Source organism: Nicotiana attenuata, unplaced genomic scaffold (genome assembly GCF_001879085.1).
Source record: "Nicotiana attenuata strain UT unplaced genomic scaffold, NIATTr2, whole genome shotgun sequence".
Taxonomy (NCBI): domain Eukaryota; kingdom Viridiplantae; phylum Streptophyta; class Magnoliopsida; order Solanales; family Solanaceae; genus Nicotiana; species Nicotiana attenuata.
This window is the reverse complement of record NW_017672936.1, coordinates 120,385-141,487: the sequence shown is the minus strand read 5'-3', so window position 1 is coordinate 141,487 and position 21,103 is coordinate 120,385.

Below are 21,103 nucleotides of genomic sequence, written 5' to 3'. Positions count from 1 at the left end.
CTGCTCTTCCTTGGACAGACATCACGATGGATTTCATTGAAGGTTTGCCTAAGTCTCGAGGAAAATCAATTATATGGGTCATTGTTGATCGCCTTACCAAAAATGCTCACTTTATTTCCTTGACTCATCCTTATACTGCTCAGTCCCTCATCCCTATTTTCTTAGATAATGGTGGTACAATACTAGTCCACATTCTGCCACCAAGACTTCACCTTTTGAGCTTCTTTATGGTTATCCACCACCATTACATCTGCCTTACTTACCTGGAGATTCAGAGGTTGATTCTATTGAGGACCTTTCCCTGCTTCGTGAATTCAAACTTCACTTGGCTAAATTTCATCTCACTTGTGCACAACAAAGAATGCAAGCTCAAGCTAATGCTCACAGGTCAGATAGACAATTCAAGGTTGGTGATTGGATTTTTGTCAAGCTTCAACCTTATCGACAATTTTCACTATCCTCCTTTCCCTACTACAAGCTTACCTCTCGCTACTTTGGGCCTTATCCTATTGTTGGCAAATTTGGGGTTGTTGCTTATAAATTGCTCCTTCCACCTGAAGTTCTGATCCACCCCACATTTCATGTGTCCCGACTCAAATTTTGTCATGAAATTCCTACTAAGATAATCCATCCACCTGTGGTTGATTTGGCTAGTCGATTCTATCCCTCTCCTGAGTCCATCCTTGACAGAAGACTGATCAAGAAAGGTAACAAGGCTGTCGCTCATTGCTTGGTTAAGTGGACTGGTTTGGATGCTTCCTATGCTACGTGGGAATTGGCTTCTGCTCTTAAAGCTCGTTTTCCCTCCTTCACCCTCGAGGACAAGGGTGTTGTTCAACAAGGGGTATTGATACACATATTGGCTGAATAGTTTTGAAAATTAGTTGCCTAATTTTTAGCGGAAAAGTTAGTTAGAGCTATGTCACACAATTGGCATGTTTGCATTTCCTTTTTCTTTTATTTCCAGCACTTTTAGCTTGTTACAAACACTATAAATAGGCGATACATCAAATGGTAAGGGAAATATGATATGAATTGAATTTCTGTGTTTTCCCCTTGTTTCCTCTCTAATTCTGCGTCTATTTCTCTTCTCTTCTTCTCTCTTTTCTTCATTTCTGTTGCTTCTTCTCTCGTTTAGTTGTAGTGATTCCTCAATTTGGTGTCATACACACGCACCAATACAAAGGAACAAAATTAAATAATTTTGTTGTGAAGAAGGGAAGACAGATAAAATTTATATATATAAGGGGTGAATTCGTGTATTCATAGATTAAATGTGATTTAATTTGTTACATAAAATATGAAAGAAAGTAGGTTCTTTTTTTCAAAAGATTTCCATTGTATTAGTGCATTGGAGGAAAGAAAGGGAAAATCGGGTTAAAAGAATCGAACTCAAATCACCGAATATTACACATTAGAAAGCTTAAATTCATTAATTTTTGTCCCAAATTAATGTTTATTATATGTTCTTTTCCAGCAGTACTGGCATATCGTATATAAGCATATTGTTTTAAAAAAAATATTACTTGAAATATATTAAGTAGTGAATTTTTAATAAAATCGTATAGGATGACACTTCTTAGTATAAAGTGTCTTTAATTCCAATGGAAATAGTCTTGTTTGAGAAATCACATCAAACATCTTTAATTAATGTCTCGTCTTTTGAAAGTTTCGCATGAACTCGAGACATGTTACTATGTTAGGAATATATACTAATTTAGGGTTATTCAAGAAATAATCTAATCACCCGTCAGTCTATTAAGTAGGGTGCTCACATACTATTTTAAGTTTATGAGGTTCTTAATCTGCGTGGTATAATTATAAGATTTGGAAGGTTATCTTAATAGGACAAACATTAAACTCCGTCAAACCATATCTAGAACGGAAGATTAATCAAGGAATAGCGTCTAAACCTTTTCACTTTTACATGTATTACTCAGCTCGTACGTACAAAGTAGAAAAAAAAAGGACTATTTAATTATGGATCAAAAGGATATGAAAAACATGGTACTTAATGGTGTGATTTAGGGGACAATGAAATGGTCGGAAACCATGAAAGTCTAAGGTGTAGATCTCAATAGAAGTAAAATTTTAATCTTAGTGGATAGAGTTGTACCCATTTTGATAGAAGATAGCTAGTACTAAATAAAATAATTAAGTTACGTACAAATTGAATCGAAGAAATAACACGAGTAGCCTGATGGAGATTCATGCAGGATGAACAGAACACGCCTCATAATCATTAGTTCAAAGAAAACAAGAATTTCTCCACGTTCATATTCTTGATTTCAACTATTAGAAAAGTAGTAGCTATGGCCTATGGGTTCCAAGTCCACTTAAAATTAATGTTACCATTGATTTCCACCCCCTTTTTTTTTCTTGAAAAATGTTGAAATGTTTGTAACCTTTGATTAATATCGCAACTATCTTGTTGAGATTCAATTGACTCCACAATTTTATTTTGTACTTCATCTATTTAATTAAAGCTAGTTTGAATATCAACTTGATATCTGAATTAAAAGAATATTTTTGTATACCGATAATAGGCAAGATTCATGTAATTTGACGACTGTTTATGCCCCAGCTTGACTATGTTTCACTGTTATAAGATAGTTAAATGATGATAAATTGGCTCTAATTGTGAATTTCATGTTTTTCAAGAGTGAGTGGCATGTATGAGGACTTAGAACTATAATTGGAGCTAAATTGAAGCAAGGGAAGCCCCTAGGAGCTAAGTACGTGGGAAGACGAGAGAAAGAAGAGCTGAAATGATGACCCAGACTAGCGCGGCCACTACGGGACCGCGCTAGCCCAGTTCCGGAAAAATAAAGTTCAGGGGTAAACTTGGAAGTTCGGGGGAAAATCCACTTAATCTATAGAAGGTCCAGCTCGCCCAAGGGATTATTATCAAGGTTTTCATAGCTTAGTTGAAGGCAAGGAGAGGCAAGAGGCAAGGAGGATAATTCAACATCGAGTTCTTCCTTTCTTTCTTTTGTGTTTTACTATTTGTGATGAATTTGACTATTGTTATGATGAACACTAGTATGAATAGCTAAATATTTAGTCTAAGGTTTTGATGGAACCTATTGAAGGATGAACTTCTTGTGATGTTAATATAGTTTGTCCAGTTTAATCTCTATTTGTTTAACTACGTTCTTGTTGTGGTTACTTGATAGGATCCTCAATTAGTTGTGCCTATTTAGTGTGCATAACTCGGGAGAGAGTGCATATTTAGGTAATTGTTGAACAACACCACTCCCAAAGTATATGAGGGATCAATAACCGAGGGTTTAAAGGTGGGATTAGGGATAACGAAGCCTTGGGTACAATCTAAAGTGAGCTGTAATAAACAAAGCCAGCTAGCATAACTCGGGAGAGTGCGTCTAGTAAATTGCCGTGATTACTCGGGAGAGATTTACGATAATAAGAGTGCTCATGATTGATAGAGACGATTAGGTGAATCTATGTGAAACATAACCGGAAGGGATTCCATCAATAGGGGAAATCATAACCTTAGATCTTTCTCTTAGTTGTTTACAACTGAAGCATAGTTAGTCTTCAGTTGCTTATTTTCAGTCAGTCTTAGTTAGTAGAAACATCCTCGATTGTCATTCACAACGTTCGGGAAGTTGATTACGTAGAATTTCGTAAGTCTAACGAGAGTAACTGATAGGTTAATTCCTTGTGGGTTCGACTTTGGGCGAAATACTCAGATTATATTTGCAACGTCCGTGTGTCCTTTTTATAAGGCATAGTTGGACGTGATCAATTTTGGCACCGTTGCCGGGGAATTAACGATGTTATCAATTACAATTGATAGAAATACAAAAAAAATTCTTAGTGTAGTCAGTTTTCTCTATACCCAATCTTTACATTGAAATTTTAACGTTTGTTGACTTGGTTGTACAGGTGCATGCCTAGAAACTCATCGAGAACTGGTGAAGTATTTGAAGCATTATCAGATCCCGAGAAAGTTTTCAAGGCCTTGAATCGGGCCAACCGAAAAAACAAACAGCAACAAACAACTGAACAATTCGAACCAGACATGGGGGATCACATAGTAGACCCAGCTGCGTCGGTAGCGCCAGTAGCGCCATTGGCACCTCTTCTGCCAGAGGCTGCGGTATATGACTGGGCACAACCCACAGCAGAGAACTTGGCCACAACGATTTTAGTCCCGCAGATACAGGCTGAATCGTTTCAAATCATGAACAACATACTGCACTTGTTGCAAAACAAGGGACTATTTTCGGGGTCGCAAGTCGAAGATCCTCAACAGCACTTGAAGAATTTCCTGTCAATCTGCAAGACTCAAAGGCAGCCCAAAGTAACTCAGGAAGGAGTCAAGCTCTTATTGTTTCCATTCTCAGTGACAGGAGTTGCCCAGACCAGGATAAACTCACTCCCCATTAATTCCATAACAACTTGGGAGGAGTTAGTCAAGCAATTCGTGAACAAGTTCCACCCACCCAACAAGACTGCTCAACAAATTGATGAAATTTTGATTTTCAAACAGATACCAATGGAGACACTGCATGAAACATGGGAACGATTTAAAGGGATGCTGGTTATATGTCCGCACCACGGTATTCCAGATCTGATGTTGGGACATCGGTTTTACATGAGATTGTCAGATAGCGTGAAGGGTAATGTTGATGCTTCAGCTGGTGGAGCATTTTTGAGCAAAACATGGAGAGAAGGCCAGAGTCTGCTTGACAAGATGGCACAGAATTCGGGGTGGGCAACCAGGAATGCGCCTATCACTCCAGTGGTTCACTCAGTGCCCTTAGATCCATCCAATACTCTTACTGAAAACATGGCCACGCTAATGACACAGATGAGTATACTCACCAAAAAGGTGGAAGAGTCAGGGCAGAAGCAGCAGGTACACCTTGTAGATACTACCAATAGGGGCTTATGCACATCTTGCATTAGTCAGCCAATTGGTAACCAGTGGAATGCAGAAAGTGATCATCATCACTACCCTGAGGACATGAATTATGTGGCTAATTATGGAGGCCAGAGACAGGGTGGTCAAAATTAGAGCCAACAAAATCAGCCGTACAGGCCAGTCCAGCCACAACTCAACAATGGAAACATGGGAGGTATGAGACCTCACAACAATATGGCGCCTTATCCAAGGCCACAGGGATATAATAATCAAAATCAGCAGCAGGGGTATCATCCTCCTCAGCAACAGCAGGGGTATCATCCTCCTCAGCAGCAGCATGATGGACGGTAGGAAGATGGGTTTGCTAGACTCGAGGCAATGATGCAGCAGGTTATTGGGTCAAATGCAAAAATTAGCGAAAGAGTAGATGCACATGATTCAGCCATTAAGAATATTGAAGTGCAGATGGGCCAGATTTCGATGTCTTTGAATAATCGTCCTCATGGGACATTACCTGCAGACACTCAAATAAATCCAAAAGATCAAGGCCCGAAGCAGCTGATGGCAGTGAGTCTACGTAATGGCAAAGACTTAGACTTGGAGCAAGAGAGGGCTCGAGAAAGGAGACAGGCTGAGACACTTGTACCAGTGCCCATTGAGCTGGATAAGTCAACGAAACTGACCGAGGTGATAGTACAGCCTGCCCAGGAAGAACATAACACACAGATTGAGGCTGAGAGAGAGGCTGAGATAGACCAGGAACCGATAGTTGAGGTGGTAGCCGACAAAGAAAATACCCAAATCATTAGGAAGAAGAGACCCCCCGCACCATTCCCACAGAGGCTGGCTAAGTACCAAAAAGAGGAACAATACAAGAAATTCTTGGAGATGCTGAAACAAATCCAGGTAAATATTCCATTGATTGATGCTTTGAAGGATATGCCTGGTTATGCAAAAATGATGAAGAACTTGATGTCCCGCAAATTTGATTTCCATGACTTGGCCACGGTGACTCTTACACAGACCTGCAGTGCGGTGGTGACTAGACGAATTGGTGAGAAGCTGTCTGACCCAGGGAGTTTCACAATTCCCTGTACTATTGGTAACTTTGCTTTCGCCAAAGCACTTTGTGATTTGGGGGCTAGCATAAATCTTATGCCCCTGGCGATCTACAAGAGGTTGGGGATTGGAAGAGCTAGACCCACTTCGATGTTGTTGCAGCTGGCTGACAGGACCATGAAAAGACCCTCTGGTATCCTAGATGACGTGTTGATTCAGGTAGGGAAATTTGTGTTCCCTGTAGATTTTGTGATTCTAGATTGCAAGGTGGATGAAGAGATTCCCATAATTTTGGGAAGGCCGTTCTTGACCACTGGGAGAGATCTCATTGATTGTGAGACTGGGGAGCTCAAGATGAATTGAACGATGAAGAGATAACATTCCATGTGCAGAAATCTATGAGGCGACCAAGTGAATTCGCCAATTGCTCTCTTATTGATGCCGCGGATGTAATCGTAGAAGCTGATGATGAGATACTGACTATTGAGGACCCTTTTGCTGCATGTCTGGTGAATTTAGATGAGGTGAATGGAGAAGAACTGGCATAATGGGTGTTGGCTTTAGAGGGCAGAGGGTTCTGGGATATAACTCTTGAATTTTAGTCCCTGCACTTAGAAAATAGAGAAACTCCTCCAGCCAAGCCATCCATTGAAGGACCACCAAAGCTGGAATTGAAGCCATTGCCCGCCCATCTCAGGTATGAGTTCCTTGGACCTAACTCAACATTACCTGTTATTATCTCATCTAGTTTGTTAGATGTGCAGGCACAACAACTCTTGCAGGTACTCAAGGAGTGTAAGACTGCCATTGGGTGGACCATGGCAGACATTAAGGGGATCAGCCCCCCCTATTGTATGCATAAAATTCTGCTGGAAGAGGGACACAAGCCTTCCAGGGAACACCAAAGAAGGCTGAACCCCAACATGAAGGAAGTGGTGAAGAAAGAAGTGATAAAGTGGTTAGATGCAGGAATCATTTTACCAATCTCTGACAGCAGCTGGGTTAGCCCGGTGCAATGTGTGCCTAAGAAGGGTGGCTTGACGGTGGTCAAAAACGATAACAATGAGCTGATCTCTACAAGAACCGTCACGGGCTGGAGAATTTGCATGGACTACAGAAAGTTAAATCTAGCCACCCGGAAAGACCACTTCCCACTTCCCTTCATTGATCAGATGCTAGACAGATTGGCAGGGAGGTCACACTTCTGTTTTCTGAATGGGTACTCAGGGTACAATCAAATCTCCATTGCACTAGAGGACAGAGAGAAGACCTCTTTCACCTGCCCATACGACATTTATGCGTTTCGAAGGATGTCATTTGGCCTTTGCAATGCACCCGCCACATTCCAAAGGAGCATGATGACCATATTCACTGACATGGTAGAGGACATAATGGAGGTATTCATGGATGATTTCTCAGTGGTGGGGAACTCATTAGATGAGTGCCTTAGTAATCTGACTCGTGTGCTGAAACGGTGTATTGAGACTAACCTGGTTCTTAATTGGGAGAAGTGCCATTTCATGGTATAAGAGGGCATAGTCTTGGGACACCGGGTATCAAGTAAAGGAATCGAGGTGGATCGTGCTAAAGTTGACGTGATAGCAAAACTCCCACCTCCAACTTCAGTCAAGGCAATCAGGAGCTTCCTCGGGCATGCCAGTTTCTACCAGAGATTCATAAGAGACTTCTCCAAAATTGCCAACCCTCTCTATAAGTTATTGAAAAAAGATCACCCCTTCTTGTTTTCTGATGATTGCAGGGTAGCATTCGAGGAGTTGAAAAAGAGGCTAGTCATAACACCCATCATTGTTGCCCCCGACTGGGAGCAACCATTTGAACTCATGTGTGACGCCAGTGATTACGCAGTGGGGGCAGTGCTGGGACAGTGGAAATACAACCTAATGCATCCAATCTACTATGCTAGTAGAATATTGAGTGGAGCCCAGCTGAACTACAGCGTGACTGAGAAGGAGATGTTGGCTGTGGTATTTGCTTTTGACAAGTTCAGATCATACCTGATTGGCTCTAAGGCAATTGTATACACTGATCATGCAGCTTTCAGGTACTTGATTGAGAAGAAGGAGTCTAAACCGCGCCTGATTCGTTGGGTGCTGTTACTGCAAGAGTTCGACCTCGAAATTCGTGATCGTAAGGGCACAGAAAACCAAGTCGCTGACCATCTATCACGACTTGAGGGAGTTGAAAACTCAGTTGAGGTTGAGGATATTCTGGAAACCTTTCCAGACAAGAAACTGCTCGCTACAAGTCTTGAGGAAGTGCCATGGTATGCAGACTTTGCAAATTACCTAGCAAGCGGTATAGTTCCCTATGACCTTTCGTGTGCAAAAGAAAAAGTTTTATCGTGACTGCCGCATGTATTATTGGGATGAACCTTATCTGTTTCGAATATGTGTTGACAATATGATCCTGAGGTGTATCCCCGAGATAGAACAATCTTCTATTTTGCAGGAATGTCACGCATCGGCGTATGGAGGGCATTTTGGAGGAGTCAGGACAACCGCGAAAGTGCTAGAGGCCGGTTTCTTTTGGCCAACAGTGTTTAAGGATGCACATCAATGGGTGAAGGGCTGTAATGAATGTCAGCGAACCGGGAACATTTCCCGTCGCCATGAGATGCCCATGAACCCAATTCAAGAGGTTGAAGTGTTTGATGTCTGGGGGATCGACTTCATGGGCCCTTTCGTCAGCTCCTTTGGCAATAAGTACATACTTGTTGCTGTAGATTACGTGTCCAAATGGGTAGATGCTGCAACGTTGCCCACTAATGATGCAAGAGTGGTGGTGGGTTTTTTGAAGAAGAACATATTCACCCGTTTTGGGACCCCTAGAGCTATTATCCGTGACGGAGGCACCCACTTCTGTAATCGAGCCTTCGAGAAGTTGCTAGCGAAGTATGATGTACGCCACAAGGTGGCAACACCATATCATCCGCAAACCAGTGGACAGGTGGAAGTGTCTAATAGAGAGATAAAGAGTGTATTGTCAAAGACGGTAAATGCCACAAGAACTGATTGGGCGAAAAAGCTAGATGATGCACTCCGGGCTTATAGAACTGCTTTTAAAACACCAATTGGAATGTCACCATATAAGTTGGTGTTCGGGAAGGCCTGCCACTTGCCAGTGGAACTTGAACATAAAGCTTGGTGGGCACTGAAACAGCTGAACTTAGACATTGAGGCTGCGGGCACAACGAGAATCACTGAATTGCATGAGCTTGACGAGTTCAGATATCTGGCTTTTGAGAGCACAAGGTTGTACAAGGAAAGAATGAAGAGGTTGCACGACCAAAACATTGTTGAGCTACATTTCAAACCCGGGGACATGGTATTGCTCTATAACTCAAGATTAAGGCTATTCCCGGGTAAGCTCAAGTCACGATGGTCTGGCCCATTTCGAGTGGTCGAAGTATTCCCTTCAGGGGCTGTGGAGATTGCCTCAGAGAAAGACTCTCACACATTTAGAGTCAATGGGAAGAGATTGAAATTATACGTAGGCAGGAAGTGTCAGAGATCCACCCGATTGAACCTCAAAGGTCGAGCAAACCTTAAATGCGCTTGTCTGCGTCGTGCCGTGACGTTAAATCAGGCGCTGCATGGGAGGCAACCCATTGAATTGTTGTAATCGTCGTGCCACGACATTAACTAAGGCGCTGGTTGGGAGGCAACCCAACGATAGTAGTAGTTGTTAATTTTGAGTTTGGGGAAGTACTAACCAATGAATTTGAGCTTGGGCAGGTGACAAGTCCATCGGAAGCGAAAAGAACAGGTGAAAAATATGAAAAAAATCGTGCCCAGGAGCACACCCGCGCTACAGGCCGCGCATATGGGCAAATGTTCTGCCTCAGCTCCAAAACACTAGCGCGACCGCGCTATTGACCGCGCTTGTGAACGCGCTAAAAGCATGGCCGTGCTACAAGCCGCGCTAGTGGCCACACAAATAGCCTAGTGTTCTGCCTGGACTAGCGCGGTCGCGCTCGTACCGCGCTACGACCGCTCTTGTCCCGCCCAAATTTGATGCGTTTTGTTTTGTTTATTTTAATATTTTTATGTTAATTCATTTTACTTTAGTCTAAATCCCCCCCCCCCCCCTCTTCAATCCCAAATCCCCCCACCGATCCAAGCAAAATCAAATTCCCTCCCCAACCCTAAACCCCCTTCTTCTTCAAAGACTTCCCTCTTCTTCAACTCCCCTCCTCTTCAAATTCCCAACCTCACCTTCCCAAGTCTCAAGCCACACTCCCCTCTACTTTTCTTCTCTTCTCCCCACAGTCTCTCACTACAGGTATGAGTTCCTTGTTCCATTTTTTCCTTCTTTTTTTTCAGAATTTCGTTTGTTTTTAGTTTTGTATTTATGTAGTTGTTTTTCTTTTTTTTTTTGCTTAGTAGAATTTGTAACATATGTTGTAGTGTTTGTGGGTGGTAAGATTGGTGGAGTGTAGCTTCACTTAGTATGTGATTTTGGAGGATATTGTAGTGGTTTTGAGGTTGTAACATGTGTGAAATGGGGTGTGAGTGTATAATGCCCACAAGGTGTTTGTGTAAAGGCCTCAGTGAACATAATTATGTATTTGTGACCACTTATGCGTGTGAAGTCTGAGTAACCGCATTGCGTCACAATTTTGTGTTGGGCTATACTAAAGTTCTCCCATTTTCCAGGTACTATGGCTCCATCTCGGAAATGCCGTGCCACAGGTGCCTCTTCTAGCAGTCAAACTGGCTCGTCCAGGGCGCGCGGGTCAGCCTCTGCTCGTCCCTTTGATAGTAGCAGGCTTGTCTCTGCCAAGGCTCAGGACCGCTTTGCGGATAAGGCCCCTAAAAAGCCGATAATGGAAACGGGAATTGATATAGGATCGGTCCAGCTGGGCTGCCCTCACATGTATACTGAGCTGGTGAGGCGGGGGTTACAAACTTTCATTGACGAGCCGGGCGAGGGCAATGTGATGGTTGTTCGAGAGTTTTACGCCAATGTGAAAGAGCATGTCAATGGCATAGTCACTGTGCGCAGAAAATCGGTGGATGCCTCTGTTGAGGCTATACGGACGATGTACCAGCTGCCCCCTCCTGTGGACCCATATGAAGACTTTTATGAGATGTATGGCAGAAAATACACGCAGTGGGCGATGTTCTTTGAAACAATCTGTGCACCCAGAAAGGAAGTTGTCTGGATGAAGTATGGTAAGAAGTTTCACTCCTCGGCGCTAACCATTGAAGGGAAGTGCTGGTTGTATATTATCAACAACCGTCTGATACCGTCCTCCAACACTACGGAGGTGAATGGTGTTGATACCCAATTTTTTTCTGTATATTTTTATATGCAAAATATATTTAAAAATAGCATATATATGCATATATAAGTATGTCCAAGCATTTTACTATTTTTCCATAATTTTTAAGGTTTTTAAACTGATTTATTTTCCTTTTCCATCCATAAAAACCCAATGATTATTTCCAAAATTATTATTTTGGTAATTCATTTATCGGATATTTATATTTAGGCTAAGATATAGCTAAGGTAATTTTTTGCATATTTTTACAAATTTATTTAGTATTTTTAAGCTAAATTGCATATAATTGCAATATTAGCCATTTTAAGATTCAATTATGTTTTATATTCCAAAAATTAAGTCCTGTATTTTTAAATTGTTAATCTTATATTATAAATCATTTTAGTGCTTTCAATTACTTTTCAAAAATTTATTTACTATTTTTATAAATTAAATGGGGAAAAGGGCTATTTAACGTATAGCCAAATTTGGCTTTCAAATTTAGCCTAAATCTAACCCCTAATTCCCAGCCCATTTCTGATTAAACGCAATACCCAACCCCAACTAAACCAGCCCAAAGACCCAAGCCCAAACCCTAAAGCTACCCGACCCAACCTGGATTAAATCCTGGCCGTTGATCAATTTTGATCAACGGCCCAGATTCATTCTTACCTAATTAAGCCAAACGACCCCCCCAGACCCCTCATTTGCCTCACTCGTCTCTTTCTCTCTAACCTCTGGTTCTCTCTAGAACCTTCCCGCTTCCCCTTCAGCTCCGATGAGTCTCATTCACCTTCTCCGGCCACCTCCTGGCCTGAATCCATGGTGGTTTCACTACCCACCATCCTCCAATGGCTCCTCACGCTTGGTTGTTGAATTTTCATGACTTGACCACGAAGAGCTGGGTCCAGACCTCTGTCGATTCAAGTTTCACGGCCATCTCCGGCCTTGCTCTGGCAAGCCGTGTCTGTTCGAGCCTGGCCTCAACTCCTCCTGTTTAGATTCAAGCCTTTCTCACCGTTTGGGGTTCCTCTGAAAACCCTAGCTTTGAGGTTTTTCTGATCTCTTTAGATCTGTTCCAGATCTATGCTTTCCCTAAGCTTTTAAGACGATTTTCGATATTTCTTTTAAAACCATTGCTTTCAAAACCTTTATTTTTCGATCTAGGGTTTTTGAGTTATGTTTCTCTGGTTTTCCTCTTATATTGTGTGTTTCTCGGATTTTCTCTTTCTTTTGTGTGCTTCTATTATGTTTCTTCTACTGTGTTTCTTGATGCGTTTCTTCTATTATGCTTCTTATTAGTCTCTTCTACTGTGTTCCCTATGTGTTTCTTCTACTATGTTCTCCTGAGTTCTTCTACTGTGTTTCGCATGTTGTTCTTTTACTATGTTTCTCATGAGTTTCTTTTACTAAGAGATGCTTGTTAAAGGTTTCAGTTCCTTTATGAGATTTCCAAATGTATTTCGTTAAGTACTTCTGCCCGATTTACTTGTTCTCATTTCTGCTCTCGATTAATGGTAGAAACACTAGAATTTGTTTTTTAGACCATTGGCTATGTGACTTGTTTGTGCTTCATCTCTGAACTTGCTGGATTTCAAAACCCTAATCTTTTGGACTTATTCGAGTTCCTAGAGATGTTTCATCTATTGCTTCATTAAGTTTCAAAATCATGGCTTCAATTTTGTTTCTTCGTATGATTCTGACTTTTGCTAAACTCTATAAGACCTTTACTTGACCCCTTTTTCGCATGTTACCGCTGAATTACCATATTCCTATAGTCTACCACTTACTTATTTTGCAATTGCATGACACTTTCACTTTGTCCAAAATTCAGCCTCGCATGCCTGATACATGTGTACTCTTTATATGTGCTGAACTTCCTTTCTAAATGGCTTCCAATTGTGATTGGTTTCCGACTTCCTTTATATAAGCTTGATTGATTTTCTTTCCATGTTTGCTGATTTCCCTATGACTCGATTTATGTTATTTGACTTTCCTTAACTTTTCTGACTTGGTTCACTCATGGACCAGTGATTACAAAATCTCTGCCCCCCCTTGATTTACTGGCTACTAATTGATTTTTCATACCTTATTTATGCAACCGTGTATTTCAAAATTCTGCCCTTAAATAACTTTTATGTTTTTACCCCTAACTGCATGCTTTGTACAAGGTGTTTATTTGATTTCTTCCCTTAAATAGTTTTCTCGTTTGAATCTGAGTTCCTTAATTAAAGGATGTCTTGTGTGATCGATTCTTAATTGATATTCAGTTCCTTAACTGTTTTCTTACCTTATTTCTGCCTGATTTTCACACTATAAATGCACGACTCTTTCATTAACACAAGACACTCATTCATAGTCTTTCTAAACTTACACTTATACACAATAGTATTCTCTCTTCTTGTCTGCACCGTGCCTGTTTACAAGACCAACTGCTTTTCTCTATTTGTTTCTTTGAAACTGGTGTGTCCTGATTTAAGCTTAAGCACCACAATAATTTGTTTATTTATTGCTTTTGTATCCATGTCTACTTACTGTTTCTGCATAGTTCAACACTCAAATTAGCCTGCTGATTTCTTTTCTGCCTGTTTCTATTATGAATCCCTATTCCCCACCCCCTTGTGTGTTTAATCTAGGGTTTGGAGCATGGCAGTATGGTATTGTTGCCCATGAATCAAACCTGATCCCTTGGAATCCTAGCCTCTATTAATGTATGTTTGAACAAGCTTATGGTATGCTAGCATTCTCCTTTGCTGGGTATGCCCACAACCTGCTCTTGCCTCTTTCAATTTTCCTATTTCCCTCGAACCCCTTATGTGTACTTATTTGTAGCTATTTCCCTTTCCTCTCCCCCTTTAGAATTCTGTTTCTGCACTGGCACACTCTCTTAGTCCTTAAGTTCTGCCCCTCTCTTGCGAGCCTTGCCTTGGGACCCTTGAGCTCCCTCTGAACTTGGACACTTGAGGGCTGGCCCTTCCACACTGCACTTGCCCTAATCTAATAATGTATTTGGGTGTGAGCATTGCCGGAGTCCCCTTTGAGGCTCTTAGGGAACTTTGACACATCCAAATGGGAGAAAGGCTTTGGATCATGATCTCATGGAGTTGGTTTACCTCATATTTCAGGGATGAAGTCCGAATCAGGCTCTCCTTAGTTGTACTTGTATTTGTATTTTTTTTTGATGTATTTTTTACTTTATTCTGGGCTGTAATAACTTGTAATAAACTCTTGGGGATGGCTAGTGAAAAGGGCGGGTAACTATGTATGCAAAGGGTAGATATCATGCCTATAGGTATTTCTGAATTCTGCATTCGCACATAGATATCATGTCTATAGGTATTTCTGAATTCTGCATTCTCACATAGATATCATGTCTATAGGTATTTTTGAATTCTGCATTCTCACATAGATATCATGTCTATAGGTATTTCTGAATTCTGCATTCTCATATAGATACCATGTCTATAGGTGTTTCTGAGTTCTGCATTCTCACATAGATATCATGCCTACAGGTATTTCTGAATTCTGCATTCTCTCATATAGATACCATGTCTATAGATGCTTCTGAATTCTGCATTCTCTCATATAGAAATCATGACCATATGTATCTGGAAATCTGAGTTCTGCATATGCATATAGAAAGTATGCCTATAGGTCCTTCTGAATCTTGTACATCCATTCTTCACCTAGCAATCATGTTCATAGGTCTTAAACAATCAACTGCGATTAGATATCATGTTCATAGGCATTAAATGAAATTCAGCATCTAGATATCATGTCTATAAGGCTTCTGCATTTGCACCATATCTACAAAAGGCTTAAATCAACTACGCGTAGAAAGCATGCCTATAGGAACTCTTAATCGAATCTGAACCGCTTCATTCACATATGGATATAAAAACTAGTAATAAGGGTACTGTCAGTTGCAGAACTAATAATCAGTTTGTTTCAATCTGGCTTCTCTTTTAATAATCTAATTCCCACATTTAGCAAGTTGAACGAGTATGCATTCAAACAGTTTATTTCAAGTTTTACTATTTCTAAATTCAGTAGATATCATGCCTATAGGACCTCGTCTCAACACTTAGGCAAGCCTTAGGGTAAAATTAAATCTGTTTCTATTAATAGCTACAACCAGCAGGCAAGCCTGATTCGGGCTTCTTATCTGAATTATGTAACAAATAAGTCTGCCCCGACCTTTAAGTTCTTAATTAGACCCTAAATAGTATGTGTAAGTCATGCTAAATTATATGGTTCTTTGTGTAAATGAGGTATATCTGAGCCTTCTTATTTGTTATGTGCTTTCCCTCAATATGCTATACATGCTTTTGTATGTCTCCTTAGAATTTTACCTTTAAAACCACAAATAAGCCTAAGATCCCTCCCCTTTAGGATTAGTAGTCCTAGATGCCTCCGGGACTGATAGGATTGGGACGGGTAATAGCATGCAATAAGTAAACGAGACCATTCCGCTCTTTAATACCTTAACGGGGTGGGAAGGGTAGATATGGATATGATGACCACGCGATAATGTCACATGTAGCCCCTCATTGAGGAGTGATTACCGGGCATTGTGTGGGGTGATCCATATTATTAATAAACCTAGGACCCCCCTCCCTTTATTCTTTCTTTCCAGTATTTTAAACTCTTTTTTTTAAAACAGCTTTTTCTAATTGTTCTTTCACCTTGTTTACTTTCAAACCTTTATGTGATAAAAAACCCCCTCTTATTTGAGCCTTATTTGTGTATATGCTAATTGTACCCAAATTCACAATAACTCTCTGGCCCGGAACCACACTAGTGGATCCTGAGGGGTGCCTAACACCTTCCCCTTGGGATAATTTCAATCCCTTATCCTATCTCTAGTTATTCAAATCCAACCTCCTTGGTGTCCTAATGCACCCTAATCATTAGGTGGCGACTCTTTAAATCAAACCCAATTCCCAAATGGAATGAGTTGTCCTCCCAAATGTCACAAACCCGATTTTCGCGGAGGAAAAAGGGGGCGCGATAGCATGACGACTCTGCTGGGGATCTTTTAAGGCTTTTACCATTTCAGACCTTTATTGTGAATTTATGCTTCTTCACGCACAATTATTTGTTTATTTCTTTTAAGCATTCAATTTTCTTTTCGATTGCAAAACTGACTTGTCTTTTTCTTTTTCTTTTCTTTATTGCTTTCATTTACTACTGCCTTAAATCATGAAGACTGTTGTATTTACTGCTTTCTTAACGTGCAAATACATGACTACATGCCTTTAACTGTTGCATAATCATGCTCGACATCATATTCCACTCGTGCCAAACAAAATCCAATAGCAACGCTTATAATGAGTTGTTGTGCTCTTCCTATATTATCACCCCCTAAATCCAAAAATGGCATATTAGCAGTAAAACCAGTCGATCAACGGTGTACTCTCGACGGTTCCGTACCTTTCCCCCTTGAGTTGTCCGCTCAAGGGTAGCAGTCTAAAACCCCATAGAAACCTCACTCTATTTAAACTGTGCATGCATCATGGTCAAACCTAGCCGAGTCAGTTATGTTGTCCACATAATGAATCTTTAAGATAGCCTTGTCCAAAGTCCACCGGGTTCCCCTGAAACCCAAACGGACATTATCACGTTCTATGCATTTATTTGGAGAACTAAGTGCTTTTATGCCAATTATTGATGTTAAATAGTCGAGTCCGGTGGGGGGAAGGGCCTAACCTTATTTTCTTGCAGATAATGAGGCACGAAATCCCCAGATTTGGCATGGTTACCAACATCCACCCAAGACTGCTAAGCTGGTGGAAAGATCTTCATTCTAGTGACCAGACTCTTGTCCGAAAATATCTAGGGAATCTACCCTCCCTCCTGGAAATCCAACCCAACAACAAGATTATTGAAGCTGCTACTCTCTTTTGGGATTGTGAGAGGTCCGTCTTCCGCTTCGGGGAGATTGAAATGACACCATTGCTGGAAGAAATAGGAGGATTAGCCGGCTTGGTATGGGAGACTCCAGGTTTATTGATGCCTGAGAACCGCAAGGGCAGGGGTTTCCTCAAAATGATGGGCCTGAAGAAGAATCCAGAACTGACATGCCTCAAAGGATCCTATATCCCCTTTGACTATTTGTATGAGAGGTACGGTCACAGCAAGTCCTACCGTACCTATCCTAATGAGTTTTCCATCACCTCATTAGGACATATTCATCGAAGGGTTTTTGTATTCATGTTCTGTTTTCTAGGGATGATTGTGTTTCCAATGAAGAAGGCAAGAATCCACACCCGACTAGCCATGGTCACTAAAACTTTAATGGAAGAAATTGGAGGGCAGCCATTCAGCATCGTGCCCATGATTGTCACAGAAATATACCGGGCCCTAGAGAAATGTCAACGGGGAGCTAGTCACTTCGAGGGTTGCAATTTGCTACTTCAGCTGTGGCTCATGGAGCATCTACAAAAGGGTGAATACCGACAAGAGATTCAACGAAGGGACTGGGACGATCATATCGCTTTCTATCACCCAAAGCGGATGAATTATATCCCTGATATGTTTGCTCAGCCAGAGGATGCCAAAGGATGGTTCAAGCTATTTGATAATCTGACCGAGGAGCAAGTACAATGGATGTTCGAATGGTTTCCAACCAAAGAATTCATCGCCCGATCCTAAGACGCACCTTTTCTGTTATTAATCGGTCTGAGAGGAACGTACCCTTACGTCCCTCTCCGAGTTATGAGGCAAGCTGGTAGGAAGCAGGTTGTACCCAGGGTCGACAAGATGAGTCATTTTCGGGCTGACTTCCAGGCTGACGATAGTCCTTACAAGTGCCAAGCTCAGCATATGTGGCACTACAAGATCGTCATGGGAAGGGATACCATCGAACCAGATCGATACCACGCCGGTTGTACTCCTTACTATTCCGGTTGGTTGGAGGATAATCATGATGGTCTGGGTGAACCTGGGTTCGTTCGAGGTCACAGGATCATAGATGAAAAGGCCGAGGCACAGGTTAAATACAATCAGCTGCACAAGAGAATCTGGGAATGCGAAAGTGAGCACCGTGAGATACAAGAAGCCAATCAAAAGCTAATTGAGGAATGGAAGGACATGGCCGTCAATGCCGACAAGCGACTAGGATACCTGGAGCGAGGCATAGTGGAGTTGGGGAAGGTTTCTTAAAAGGGTCGAAGACTTTCAGAATGCTAAGGGTAACAAAGGCGGCCATCTAGCCAGAGCCTACGTGCGGCTAGGACTTCGCGAGCTTGGGAAGTTGTTCGACGGAGCCAAGGATGCCGAGTCTGGGGAAGGTCCTTCAGGGACCAAGTAGATAGGACTTTATCTTTTCGCTACTTAAATTGTAATAAGGCCAATGGCCATTAGTGACTTTATTTTTCCTTCTATAAAATGAGGCATTTAGCATTCCAAGTTCTCCAAATCAACTTGTCTCTAGGCCTACCTCGGGCACAAAGGGGTCCCCAAATTAGGGCGCGATTTACATTCCCGCATTATGTGTTTAAATATTGCATCGATTTTTCACGAACCTCACTAACTTGGTTACCTTTTTGTTTTATTTTTGTTTTGATTATTCCCCTCCCCAAAGGTTAGTTCGAGCACTCTGGCAACATCATCCTATTCCACAAGATCCAAGGGCCTTCCACCCACTCCTCCTCTCAGTCCCGTCAAAAACAAGAACAAAGGAAAGATGGAAGATTTGAACAACACCGGGAAGGAAAAGTCAACTGAATGGGTAGAGGTCACTCACGGTCATGGTACTTTGGAGAATGCCTCCCAACTAGAGCAAAAGCTGCTGAAATTTCAGGAAGAACTTGATCAAGTTCGGAATTTGGCGAATCTGTCATTTTCCCTCACTACTCCAAATACTCAGAACCCCACACCTCCACAGAGTCTCCCAAAGTATCAGAACCACACCGCCCCTCACCACCACTGCAACACCTGCCATACTTCAAACAATACCCCGCTGCTCATCCCAGAACCACAAAACTCCACAAATGATCACTGCCACACCCACCATAACACCCCCATCTATGTGGAGACTGTGTCGTACTCCACCCCACCCATATCAAACACGTCCAAGCCTGATGACAAAGATTTTCTTATCAAGAACTTGGCTGAAGAACTTAAGAAGTTGACTAGCAGAATTCAGGGCGTTGAAGGAAGTAAGGGAGTTGAAGGGCTGAACTACGAAGATCTTTGCATACAGCCCGATGTCGAACTGCCCGAGGGGTACAAACCTCCCAAGTTCGAGATGTTTGACGGTACAGGTGATCCAAGGGTCGACTTGAGAACATACTGTGACAAGCAGGTTGGAGTAGGAAAAGACGAGAAAATCCGCATGAAGATTTTCATGAGGAGCCTGAAGGGAGATGTTTTATCTTGGTACATTAGCCAAGATCCAAAGAAGTGGTCGAACTGGGTAAGCATGGCGTCCGACTTTATGGACAGGTTCAGATTCAACATGGAGAATGCTCCGGATGTGTTCTACATTCAAAACCTAAAGAAGAAGCCCACGGAAACCTTCCGCGAGTATGCTACTCGTTGGAGGTCCGAAGCAGCTAAGGTTAGACCTGCCTTAGAAGAAGAACAGATGAACAAATTCTTCGTTCGGGCCCAAGACCCACAATATTATGAGAGGCTGATGATGATCGAGGGCCACAAATCTTCTGACATTATCAAGCTAGGGGAAAGGATCGAAGAGGGCATCAAAAGCGGTATGATTACTAATTTTGAGGCTTTAAAAGCTACAAACAAGGGCTTACAGTCAGGCGGTGTGTCCAAGAAAAAGGACGTAGGATCCGTAATGGTGGCACAGAGAACCAAATCTCCCATCAAATACCAAACCTACCCAATGCCTCCAATCACATATCAGCCTACCCCAAACTACCAAGCACCCTCACCCTCTTACCAAACCCCACCACTCACTTATCAATCACCTCCCACATATCAACCTACTTCACCCAAATACTCCTAACCAGCACATGCTTACCAAGCCTACAACACTCAACCATCCCACTACCAATCACCTCCTCCACGCCAAAACTTCCCTAGACCTCGACCAAACTTTGATCAAAGACCCCCCAAACAGTATACCGCCATTGCTGAACCAATCGACCAGTTGTATGAAAGGCTCAAAATCGCTGGTTACGTCACCCCTATCCCTGCTGCCCCTGAGAACCCTTCTCAGTGGGTTACCTCTTGGAGAAAGATACAGGCCAGGGAATACTCGATCATTGATCAACTGAACAAAACACCGACGCAAATTTCCATCCTTGCTTTGCTACAGAACTCCGATGCGCACAAAAATGGCCTATTAAGGGTACTGAGTGAGGCGTATGTACCGAGCAACATCACCGGCGGGGAGATGGCTAACATGGTAGGCCAGGTATTGGAAAGTCACAAGATCACTTTCCATGAAGATGAGCTGCCACCAGAAGGGTTGAGTCACAATAAGGCGTTGCACATCACCGTGCAATACGAAGATTATTTTGTCACCAAAGTCCTGATTGACGGGGGATCCCACCTCAATATTTGTCCGTTGGTGACACTCAGGACATTGGGAAAGGGACTGCATGAGATCAAGGACGGGGCCATCAATATCAAAGCTTTCGACGGTTCCTAAAGGTCCACCATTGGGGAAATTATCCTGTGCTTGCAAATGGGGCCTACTGGTTTGATGTTGATTTTCAAGTGATAGACGTGCCGACATCTTACAATCTGCTGTTAGGACGACCCTGGATTCATGCTGTTGGGCCGTAGCATCAACACTACCTCAGGAGTGAAGTTTGAGTGGAATCACCAAGAGGTAATCATCCACGGCGACGAGTACGTAAATCCCCGATATACCAGTCGCCGAATCCCATCCCCAG